Consider the following 12,938-nt stretch of genomic DNA (forward strand, 5'->3'; position numbering starts at 1 on the left):
CCTCTTTAGTTTTGCTTTTTTCTTTCCTTCAATCTGGTTCAGTTCAATATATTTTTTTTCCCCCGAAGTAAAAGAACAGCTAGGATTCAAACATTCAGATTTTTTCCCCTTTATAATCTATTAATAAAAACTAGTTTGGACAATCCAAAATCAAGAGAAAAATATTTTTGACCAGAAATCAGTTCACTTCACCAAGTGCTGAAAACATTTCATTTTATAAATCTGTGCTAGATGACACTTCAAATGAAAATAGGAAATATATTTTGATTACATTTTTATTCATTACTCAGCAAATTTACTGTTAATTTATTTTAAAGCACCATTTTTCTGCCTAAGTTTAATTCCAGCTTCTGTTCAAGAGTCACAGCAAAGAAGAGTCAAAATGAGTCTAGTAAATGAATACATTACTACAACCTGGACAGCAGAACCAACTGTAAAGTTTAGGAGCCAACCTAATGTGTTTGAGCTATGCATCTTTTCACGTGATACAGCAGATACATCATTTGACTCTGTAAAACTAAGTGCTAGATCTTGGATAATGACTTTACTCCATTGAAAATCCACATTTTAATTGTTTACCAGTTAATCAGTACAAACCTCCCTTCAGAAAAATAATCTTTAAGAATATAAATAAAAGACAAGAATGCTACTGGTACAATGTGGCAAGGTGTTTGATTGCTGATTGAGATCACCCATTTCCACCAACGCTCTCTAGACTTACCTGATGAGCACCAAAACGCACCAGTACAACCTCCTTAAACCTGAGCTCCCTTTGCCATTGACTGTCATGAGTTCTGGTCAGACCCTCCCTACTTTAGCATGCCCACAGAAGATAACAAGAAAATTTATCCCCTGAGCAGACATAGGGCAGGGGTGAAAGAACTACATGGAAGAACCACCACTTTTCCCAGCAAAGCCAGTGCTCATGCCCACAAGCTGTGTGAAGTTTGAGCCTTTCTGGAGCACAGCAGAGCTGCAGTTAGCAATTCTGCTTTCCAAAACTCTAGGCACAACAGCAGAACCCTGCAGACTAGTGCCACACATCACCTACATTAAATGCAACCATACTAACAGCAGCCAAGTGTAATTCTCTCAATCTATCCATTAGTCTTCAGGGACTAGAGGACAAAATGCTGACCATATACCACACTGCACAAGATCTGCTTTATTGCTAAAAAAATTGGCACTTTCTTATCACATCATAAATCAGCACTGAGAGAATAAGCACATACGTTTTCCAAACAGTACATTAAATCAATTGTCACCAAGAAAATAAGCGTGGTAATGACCTGAACAATCATATCCTGCTTAGGAGACAGAGAATATAAGCTGTTTCTTTAATTGTATTTTGGCAGTTCAATTCAGACTGATTTAATCAGGTTGCATCAGCAATTCTGTCATTATCTCCCTTCAGAGATTTATGACCCCCCTCAGGAAAGGCTTCTTAAGGCCAAATCTTGGTATCTGAGGTCCATATTATGACCTTGTGTGTTTGCACATCAAGAAGAAACACTGAGTGTCCAAACCCAGGTTCTCCTCTTGCTAAAACATGATGGCATGTTTGTTGGTGTTGTGTTTGTTGTTTGATTTTTTTCTTATGCAGCTCATTTACAGTATCACAGACTCCAAGAAATAGCTGTAAAGGGAAAATCATTAACTGGAACAGTGACAGCTAATCAATCTGCAAACACCAGCTCGCTCCCACCCCTGCAGCCATAGGGAAGCAGGGCTCCACCACACCACCTGAGGCTCCTCATCCCAGGTGTTTGTAGGTGAGAGCTTTGCTAACAGCAGCCCAGACAAATCCAATTACTCCCAAACTCTTAGGATGGGAATGATCACTTTTTTTTTTTTAATAGTTATTATGGTTTTAGGGTAACTTAATCTAAATAAAGTTGTACTGATCAAAATAGTTTTCCAGGTACTGGTGTTAAATAAATAAATGTTTTAATAAAATTCTCCTTGAAAGTAGTTTACCCTTAAAGGCTCTTTCCTGTTAAAGCCCTTCCTTACTTCTTCCACCTGCCTGCATATCCCAGGGCTTGTTCTGCTGCCTCATACAGTCCCTAAAACCAGATCCTGCAAAATACAGGGATACATACAAAACCAGTTAGGAGGTACTCATAAAAGTCATCATGGATAAATACCAGCTACGAAAAAAAAGATACTCATTATATATGAGCACATGAGCTGTTCTTGTCTTACCACAGAATCACAGGATTTCTAGGTTGGAAGAGACCTCAAGATCATCAAGTCCAACCTCTGACCTAACACTAACAAGTCCTCCACTAAACCATATCCCTAAGCTCTACATCTAAATGTCTTTAAAAGACCTCCAGGGATGGTGACTCAACCACTTCCCTGGGCAGCCCGTTCCAATGCCTCACAACCCTTTCGGTAAAGAAGTTCTTCCTAACATCCAACCTAAAACTCCCCTGGCACAACTTTAACCCATTCCCCCTCGTCCTGTCACCTCCATGTCCTTCTTGTAGCAAGGGGCCCAAAACTGAACACAGTACTCGAGGTGCAGCCTCACCAGAGCCGAGTACAGGCAATCACTTCCCTAGCCCTGCTGGCCACACTGCTTCTGATACAAACCAGAATGCCATTGGCCTTCTTGGCCACCTGAGCACACTGCTGGCTCATATTCAGCCGGCTATCAACCAATACTCCCAGGTCCTTCTCTGCCTGGCAGCTTTCCAACCAGCATGTTAATGGCAAAATGCTCATCTGACTGCAACAGATGAAGCAGTTGAGATCAGCCAACCAAAAATCCTTATGCACTACTAGAAAGGTAATTAAAGCTGAAGTTCTGTCTCTGCACTGGGGAAACCTACAATTGAAGAAACCGCCTGGAACTGGGGAACCAACTGGGAACATTCCAGGCACACGTACTTGGAAGGAAAACAGAATAAATGAGGTAACTCATAAAGAATATACTTGCTTTTGTTTCATGTTTTGAGATACAAATATTCAAAATCTGTCCTTTCAAAGCACATACTTTAGGAACAGAACTGTACAGGAAAGCAAATCTGTTGAAGATTCAGTTTTAGAAAGATGTGAATTTCAGAAGTGTTAAAAGAATACTAGTGGTATAGTCTTTATTTTTCCCCAGAAATTCACAAACTCCAATGAAACTTCTAAGCCATTTATGTGCTATAAGGCACAGCCCTGTGCGGAAGAATTGCAGTTCAGTGGCCAATGTCAGGCAGAGAAACACCTGCACATAGACAGGACCATGCATATTGGACCAGGAGGTCCCTGCAAGGCTCTGCCAGGGCACCATGCAGGCTGCTCTACTCACAATAAACTCACTGCAGTGATTCAGCAGAAACCACTCAGCCCTTCCTCGCAACCTAGCACTCAGGTCCAGCTTGCTGTGAACACAATGAGTGCCTTGATGGAGGGCACATCATCACCTCTCCCTGCTTCCCCTGAGTTGTCTGCTGGGCATGAGTTGTGCTACAACACCAAACTGGGCCAATGCTTCTGAATTCCCACCTAAAGAAACAACTTTTTTTCCTAGGGATGAAGATGTCCATAATGTTGTCTCTGCTAACAGGAAAAAAAAATGTAAAGAGATGCTCTGATGAAGAGTGTTTGAATATAAGCACTTCCTTGAAGTGCTCTGTAGTCCCTGTACCTCTAATGGAAGTCTGAAGAAGTCAGTAAATTCCCACTGACTTTGATGGGATTTGAGTTTGGTCTTTGATGAAAAAACATAGCCAGAATATTTAAAAGAGCTCTAGTATATGTAGTTATTGCTGTATTACAGGGCTAGTAAACAAAATCATTACCTGTAATAAGTTCTTTCCCAAGGGAATTTGTCTTTAAGAGTGTACAGATCTGAGACAGAATTTTATCATCCTTTTTATCCCAGATCCTGGGAGAAGAAAATATGCCAGAAAAAAGACAATAGGAAATTGATTACCATCAGAAGAATGAAAGAATGAGTCATCAGATGGCTCCTTAAATAAAAAGTACACATTCACAGGCAAGTGGAGAACTCCTACCTTGGACTTTCGTGTTACACAGGGAGGGAGAAAGGATTTCAAGTGATACCTAATAAACTGATTTGATACATCAGAGGAATGAAATCCTGATCAAAGCTTTAAGTGAAAACAGATTTGGGAACAGATTTCACATTAAGGACTTTCATTTGACTTTTAAATGCTGTCATACTTTTTAATACCCCCCCCCCCCAAAAAAAAAAAAAAAAAATCTCTTGTCACGATTAAAACCTGCAAAAATTCCCTTTGCAGAAAAGCAGTGTCCTTGAGGTGCCTGGCACCAAGATATAATTTGAACACTGCACCTGTTTCCACCTGCACAAAGCAGAGATCTAAACATACCCTAAACACAAATGTTTTTTATAGAAATGAAGAATAAGAAAGGAGACATGTAAATATTGCTAGAATAACATCTCATCTGTTTTGTCTTCCTAAACAGTGCTCTGACATGATGGATGTGCTGCTGACACCCAGTGTTATATTGGTTGCCACTTTTAAAGATCATATTTAACTCTAAAATGCAGAAACAGCTACACTGTAAGCACTAATAAATAGTGGTTTTTGACAGCCACAGAAAGGTGAGAAGTTAGACGCATTCGGCCAAGTTATATTAAACCCAAAATTGGGGTTTATAAAAAGCTTTAGCAAAAGCTAAGACAATCAAAATGTTCCCAGGGTATTATTTCTTTTCATTTTAATAAAATCAATGAACAAGTGCCTCTCTCAACATGTAATTCCTGGATCTCTAGTCCACCAAGGACACTAATAAAAATGGTCATGCACTAACATACAGCAGGTACTGATGGTGGACTGGGTGTATGATGGCATTAACCACAGCCAGAATAAACCAAAGCTCCAATATTTCCACAGAAGTACCCCACTTCCTTATTTCCAGCACTATGTACAGTCCTCATGTTGTCACTGCTCTGGGCCAGATTCAAAGACATTTTTCAGGTACTGGATTCCAAACATCATAGACACACGCTGACTCGTATTAGGTTTCTGCATTACAGTAATTTACCATCCATGCTCCAAAGTGAATTGAATGGAGTTTATGGATTGGGACAGAAAGAGGGAGAGAGAAGGAGGAATGCCTGTAATACCTCCTAGGGTTATACATTCATACCAAAAATTGAAAAGCACCAGAAAAACTTTTCAGTTGAACAATAATTTGTGATACTGCACATTTGATGGAAAACATTCAGATACTTATCTAGTAATAGTCATGGGTTGTTTAGATGGATGGAAAATATAAAGAGCATGAGCTAAGGCCATAAGCCTTCTGCTTTATAAAGAGATGTCACTGTATTAGTAAAAAGGTGATTCAGGTGTGATCCAGGAAGCCTTGAAGTAAATGGGACTTACAACTAAATAAGAACAAACAGGCTGTGAATTTTCATATGCTCTGCCACCAAGCAGTCATACCATAAAACATCCATTCCTGTAAATGATCCGATATTCGCAATAAATTTGGAATGAGTATTTCAGACACAGATCGCAAATCGCAAACGCGTTTTGCTAAATACTAGTATCTTCACTTATTCTTCACGCAGTGTTGTAAACAATCACCCTGTGAGTACCTGCAAATACATGTAACGCTGGGCGCTCAGTGTGTGCAGCCCAGGGAGAGCAGCAGTTGGTTCACGGGATAGATGCGACAGAGGAATATGGAAATGCACAAGGAAGGAAAGTAAGCACTTGTCACAAGCAGAAGCTTCATAAATCTTTACAATTCATGGAAAGTGCAGAGGCACCTCAATGCATACAGTTAAGCTACACCAACATGATTTCACGTGATTATCCATCATTAAGACATTCCTGGATTCACAGAATCACACAGAATTTCTAGGTTGGAAGAGACCTCAAGATCATCGAGTCCAACCTCTAACCTAACACTAACAGTCCCCACTAAACCATATCCCTAAGCTCTACATCTAAACGTCTTTTGAAGACTTCCAGGGATGGTGACTCCACCACCTCCCTGGGCAGCCCGTTCCAGTGCCTCACAACCCTTTCAGCAAAGAAATTCTTCCTAACATCTAACCTAAAACTCCCCTGGCGTAACTTTAGCCCATTCCCCCTCGTCCTGTCACCAGGCACATGGGAGAACAGGCCAACCCCCACCTAACTACAGCCTCCTTTAATGTACTTATACAGAGCAATAAGGTCACCCCTGAGCCTCCTCTTCTCTAGGCTGAACAAGCCCAGCTCCTTCAGCCGCTCCTCATAGGACTTGCTCTCCAGGCCCCTCACCAGCTTCGTCGCCCTTCTTTGGACCCGCTCAAGCACCTCAATGTCCTTCTTGTAGCGAGGGGCCCAAAACTGAACACAGTACTCGAGGTGCGGCCTCACCAGAGCCGAGTACAGGGGGACGATCACCTCCCTAGCCCTGCTGGTCACTCTGCTTCTTATACAAGCCAGGATGCCGTTGGCCTTCTTGGCCACCTGAGCACACTGCTGGCTCATATTCAGCCGACTGTCCACCATCACTCCCAGGTCCTTCTCTGCCTGGCAGCTCTCCAACCACTCATCTCCCAGCCTGTAGCTCTGCTTGGGGTTATTGCGCCCCAGGTGCAGGACCCGGCACTTGGCCTTGTTGAATTTCATACAGTTGACCTCAGCCCATCGGTGCAGCCTATCCAGATTCCTTGCAGGATACAAGATTTCCTAGTGCTCTTCAATTAACCTGCATCTTCAATCTCACTTCACTGGAGTAAAGGAAAACCGATAAGAACAGAGCTTGCTACTCTTTTATCCCTGCCCCTTCTCCCTCAAATTCCTTCCCACACAAAGGCAGGCAGAGCTGTGCTCATGGCAGGAGGTACTGAAGCCACCATCACTGTGGCTTCCAAGGGCCTGACCCTGTCTCTATCACAACAGGGACTTCTGGGACTGAAAAAAAACAATGAAGGCACATCACCTGGAGCCAAGGAGAAAGAAGATGCAGGCCCATGCACTGCTCAGAAGTATAACAGAGCAACGCTGCTTCTCCCGCTACATGGGACTTTATGCCCTGAGAGTGCCCCACAGCGATCTAGGACCAAGCATCACCACCAAGACACAAGCCCTAGCCACAGCTGGGATTAATGCTTCGAGGATCTCGTGGGAAAAATAGCATTACCCACAGAGATTAATGGGATTCATGCTGTGGGGGATCTCATCCCATTCCTCTGCATTAATATATTTCTACTTCACAGACCACAACATCAGCTTTTCAATGTGTCTCTAAAGAATGCTTACAGAAGTATGCCTGCTAGCCTCTTTTAGCAGTTACAGCGTGTCTGAGTGTCTGCAGCAAAAAGCAACATTGAAGATCCAGTCAGACATCAATAGCTTTGGAGTTGCTCATAATTTGTTTAGAACTGTTTACTAAAGCCTGGAGTCCAGAACACTGGGCAGGGTTTGAAGGACTGAGGGTAACTACAGCACAAGCTCTGTGAGAAGAAGCTGGTTTGAGGACTCTTTTAAATGGCCTTTGCAAGCCTCTGAAATGTCACTTCATTCTAAACCATTACTAATCATTTTGGGAATCAAACTAAGTTTCTAGAAATAAATAGAAAACTGGAATGGGACAAAACATTTTGCCTGCAACATGTAGTACAAGGGTATTACTAAAGTAGATATTAAAGAGAACAACAGTTTTACCGTGATATGGCAAATCATGCTTTTGATATTCATGTTGGATAAAGTAATTCTTGGCATATTACCTATGTTTTGAAAGAATACAAATAAAATTCTAACCTTATTGTTTGTTTTTAAAAAGTAAACCCCATTGTTTCCTCAAGTTGAGACACCATCACCGGAAACTTTGTGGATAAGAACCAGACTGCTCAGCTCTCTCATCACTAAGCTTCTTGCTTATGACCACTACTTACAGATATTGGACAGCCTGCAAATACAGAAAGCAGTAAGAACAGCAGTTGTCAACAACCTTCTACTTTAGACCTTTTAAGCTGAGTTAAGATCACCCATATACAAGAAAACCTGTTATTCTCCTGCTAGGTAATTACTGCCTCATTATCTTGCACACCTGGGATTTCAGCAGCTCTTTGTAGAGCCTCTTTTTTATTATTTATTATTTTTTTTAAAGACTTTCATTTCCCACTAGGGCCATACAGCTCCTGCCAACGGAGGACCTCTTCTCTTCCTAGGAAGGGAACAGCTAAGGGAGTAATGTGGGTTACTACTTTTCTGTTGTTTTTTTTTCACTCTTTCAGCTGATTCCCACACGGGTATCTTGAATTATCTGACAGTGGTGCCATAGGTGCTAATTTGCCTGAAGGCAAGAGCCAAGCCATACCTTTCCAAGGGGGAAAAGCAGCACTCAGAGACTGCTGGTATCTAGTCAGCTGACTTTTCTTTCTAGCTATTTTTACAGTCAGTAATGGAAGTCAGAGTACTGCTGCTTTTCCAGTGTGTACATACATCCTTTTCCCCAAATAACTGGGACAAATGTGAACCCAACATTTTTCCTTTTAATTGCATCCTATTTGGAGAAAGGAGATTACACAAGCTATTGCTAAAGGTTTTTCTGTCATTGTACTCGTTCACAAATAAATAAATAAATAAATAAAAACCTTTCAACTTCACAAAACTCAACCCTTTACTCTGAACATTTTCAGACATCTGGTATAATGGTACCTGCTCCTTCTCATTACGCACCTGGAAACTTTTACATGGGAGCCCAATTACCAGTCTCTCACCAGCTGCATGAATACAAAAAAGCAGCTGTAGCTCCCAAAATAGCCATAATTTAAGGCCTTCTGAAATCAGGTTGCTTGAAGAGACATCTTGCTGTTTTGGTCAGCTGATTGACTAATCCAAAACACTGACCATTGAAAAATTGAAGCACTGGCATGCAGATATCCAGTGTAACATTTTTCCACTGTCACCAAAGAAGAATTACACTGCACCCAGTCCCATCTTCTTCCCGTGCCTGAGGTGGAAAGTGAGCGCTAAGAACCAGTTAAAACATGCAGGGATATTTTGCAGATATACATAGAGATACTACCTCCAGCTTCGGAAGCCCACAAGCTGCTGGAGACTGACAGCATGACTCGGGACACCTGTTCCCTTCATTGTCACAAGTGTTCACTTCCATTGCTCTGTTTGCAAGCAGCCCGGAGGATTGGGCTCCCATCCAGCCCTGGTGGTGCAAGAGCAGCTTTGCCTGGGAGTCATGAGCCTACAGAAAGAGCTTTGTTCAAGCTGCCTGCAAACAATACTCTTTTACTCAGATAGTCCATTTATTTGTTTTTTATGAAAGATAAAATAATTTGCTGTTGAAAACTTTTTCTATAAAAACCTGCTCAGCAGATATGAAATTAATTTGATGCTATAACCAAACATTTTGAGAAACTGTAGGAAGAGACAAGTGTGAAAATTACAGTTATTTATATTCAGACAAATAGCTGACAAGACTGCACAACAGCACAATAGCACAATAGCAACAGCTCAGAGTGAAACAAATTAGCCTGGCATTTTTAATTAAAAATTTTTCAGCTTCCTTGACTGCACTGATTTTCACCACTTTCTCCATGCCAGATTAACAGAATATCCTTGAACTGTTTTTACATAACAAACCACTCCTATATTAAATATAGAAAATATTAAAATGAGGAGGTTTGTTCTTTAGAGGCTTTCCCTTGACATACATGCTGGAGTTGAATTTGGTTTTAGTGATATATCCTAGAAGAAATCGGAGGTTGGTGAAACTAGAAGCAGCTTTTGACTGCTAAATGAAGTGCACAGTTATTTGTTTCATTATTTTTAAGAGTTTGGATAATCTAGCTCACTCAGATCACACTGCTGAGTTCAGATAACATCACATGATTCCCAGACCAAAGAAAATTCATAGAATATCCTGAGTTGGAATGGACCCATGTGGATCATCAAGTCCAACTCCTGGCACCACACAGGTCTACCCAAAAGTTTAGACCATGTGCACAGTCCAAACGCGTTTTAAATTCATACAGGCTTGGTGCAGTGACTGATTCACTGGGGAGCCTGTTACAGCGTGCAACCACCCTCTCGGTGAAGAACCTCTTCCTGATGTCAAGCCTAAACTTCCCCTGCCTCAGCTTAACACCGTTCCCGCAGTTCCTAGCACTGGTGTTTACAGAGAATAGGTCACCTGCTTCTCCACTCCCCCTCGCGAGGAAATTGTAGACCACGATGAGGTCCCCCCTCAGCCTCCTCTTCTCCAGGCTGAACAGGCCCAGTGCCCTCAGCCGCTCCTCATACGTCTTCCCCTCTAGGCCCTGACACCATCTTCATCACCCTCCTCTGGATACTCTCCAACAGTTTAACGTCCTTCTTGTGCTGTGGTGCCCAGAACTGCACACAGTATTTGAGGTGAGGCCAGACCAGCACAGAGCAGAGCAGGACAATCACCTCCCTCGACCAACTAGCAATGCCGTGCTTGATGCACCCCAGGACACGGTTGGCCCTCCTGGCTGCCAGGGCACACTGCTGGCTCATATTCAACTTGCTGTCAACCACAACCCCCAGATTCCTCTCTGCGGGGCTTCTCTCCAGCGTCTTGTCATCCAGTCTGTACAAAAAGCCAGGGTTGCCCTGTCCCAGGTGCAGGACCCAGCACTAGCTTTTGTTAAACTTCATGTGGTTGGTGATCGCCCAGCTCTCCAATTTGTCCAGATCTCTCTGTGAGGCCTTTCCACCCTCATCCGAGTCCACAACTCCCCCAAGTTTGGTGTCGTCGGCAGTTTGCTTAAAACACCTTCTAGTCCTACATCCAGATCGTTTATAAAAATATTGAAAAGTACCGGCCCTAAAATGGAGCCTTGAGGGACCCCACTGGTGACCGCCCGCCAGCCTGACGCAGCCCCATTTACCATAACCCTTTGGGCCCTGCCCGTTAGCCAATTGCTCACCCATCGTATGATGTTTTTATTTAGCTGTATGGTGGACATTTTGTCCAGTAGGATCCTATGGGAAACCGTGTCAAAAGCCTTGCTGAAGTCCAAAAAAATCACATCAGCTGGTTTCCCTTGGTCCACCATACGGGTGATCTTATCATAAAAGGAAATCAGGTTAGTTAGGCAGGACCTACCCTTCACAAACCCATGCTGGCTGGGACCAATGACTGCTTTGTCCCCCAGGTGCGCCTCAATAAGTTCAAGAACCATCTTCTCCATGATTTTACCAGGCACTGACGCGAGACTGACAGGCCTGTAATTGCTAGGGTCTTCTTTCTGACCCTTCTTGAAAATCGGCACAACATTTGCCAGCTTCCAGTCTACCGGGACCTCTCCAGATTCCCAGGATCGTTGAAAAATAATTGAGAGAGGTTCCGCGATGACGTCCGCCAGCTCTTTCAGCACCCGGGGATGAATCCCATCTGGACCCATGGACTTGTAGGGATCCAGGTGGAGTAGCAAATCCCGCACACATTCAGGGTCGGTTGGGAGTTTGTCATCCCCACCGTCCCGGTCCTCCAGCCTGTCAGCCAATTGCTCACCCATTGTATGATGTTTTTGTTAAGTTGTATGCTGGACATTTTTTCCAATAGGATCCTATGGGAAACCATGTCAAAAACCTTACTGAAGTCCAAAAAGATCACATCAGCTGGTTTCCCTTCATCGACTAGATGGGTGATCTTATCATAAAAGGAAATCACATTTGTTAGGCAGGACCTACCCCTCAATTTAGTTAGTTGTTTTAGTGCTGAACAATGAGATGCTTACATTTAGGATGACACTTTAACTTGTGGCATTTTATGTTTTCTCCTTGCTCAAGCTCCTGAGAGATTCTTAAGTTTCAGTGGTTGTTTTGTGTGTTGTTTTTTTGTTGTTGTTGTTGTTGTTTGTTTGTTTTTTTACAGGTCCTTTTAACTTCTTCCTATAAAGCCACTAAAGCTCACCACTAAGCCATTCAAGATTGAAAATAATTTAAAAATAAATAACATTCACATAAAGCCTAAGCAAACGATGTGATTTTTTTGGGCATGATGCAGGACTGCTGCAACAGTTGGATTTGGCAGTATTTTTACAAGTATTAACACCTGTGAGAGTCCAGTGACTTCCCAAGATTACCACAAATGCTTATATCTCAGTGAATCTGTATAGGTCTAGGAGCAAACTTCTGCACTTCCGTGAATGAAAGTGGGGGCAATGAGAAGACTTGTCCAACCTTTTATTAAGGAAATCTACCCTTAAGTTCATATTTACTCCTTTATTCACAAAATGATAGGGAAAAAAAAAAAAAAGCCAAGAAACAAGACAGAAATAAGTGCTCTCCCAGCCTGTGCCCAGACCACTGTGGCAGCAGTGCCAAACCCATTATGCTCCTTGAGAGGCATCCAGCAGGGAGCTGGTTTTGCTTCCCATGGGATGCATGACTTCTGAGCATGTGGGAGAGGGAAGAGGATCGTTTTTTTCTCCTGTCTTCTTGAACAATGCAAATAAGCATTAGAAAGTCTCATTCTGTACTAAATTGTAATTGTCAGGTAGCCACCATTCCCCTGCCACAAATTAGGCAATTATTTCTCCATTTAGGGAAATGCTCACTTGCCGATTCTGTCCTTTTGTTTGTTTGTTTGTTTGTTTAAATACAGGCCTCAAGAGTCTCAACAAATTGAGGTAGTTCATGATCATTGCCAGGACATGAAATGTGTTTATTTTTCAGCACATGTTGAAACAGGAAGGAAGGAAATGAATCAACTGTATAACTCTGTGCTGGGAAGTCAAATAGGTTTTCTAGATATAAATCATTTTTTCCTGAAAAACATTACAAATAGTCTGGTATTTCTTATACCTTATCAAAACAAAACACACAACCCAAAGAAATAGTGTATTCTGCTCCTTCCTTTCTATTTTAATAAGAATATAAGCTTTTTCAGGTATGAGAAGTATAGCGCATGTCTGGGGAGGAGAGGCTTACATGATCTGAGACCATAAGTAAAACTAT

The 12,938-nt window shown here is 42.2% G+C and overlaps 2 long non-coding RNA genes across 2 annotated transcripts in view; both read right to left on the reverse strand.

Annotated features, from left to right (window-relative positions):
• The window catches only part of LOC110353175 (uncharacterized), a 43,916-nt gene extending 35,970 nt beyond the window's left edge, over window positions 1-7,946 (reverse strand). Inside the window, exon 1 of the long non-coding RNA XR_002403350.4 lies at window positions 7,886-7,946. This is a non-coding gene — a long non-coding RNA (uncharacterized lncRNA). The remainder of the gene's footprint in view (window positions 1-7,885) is intronic.
• The window catches only part of LOC106017884 (uncharacterized), a 466,435-nt gene that overhangs the window by 298,833 nt on the left and 154,664 nt on the right, over window positions 1-12,938 (reverse strand). The gene's annotated exons all lie outside the window — the stretch shown is intronic.

This window comes from Anas platyrhynchos, chromosome 10 (assembly GCF_047663525.1).
Source record: "Anas platyrhynchos isolate ZD024472 breed Pekin duck chromosome 10, IASCAAS_PekinDuck_T2T, whole genome shotgun sequence".
In the NCBI taxonomy this organism is placed as follows: domain Eukaryota; kingdom Metazoa; phylum Chordata; class Aves; order Anseriformes; family Anatidae; genus Anas; species Anas platyrhynchos.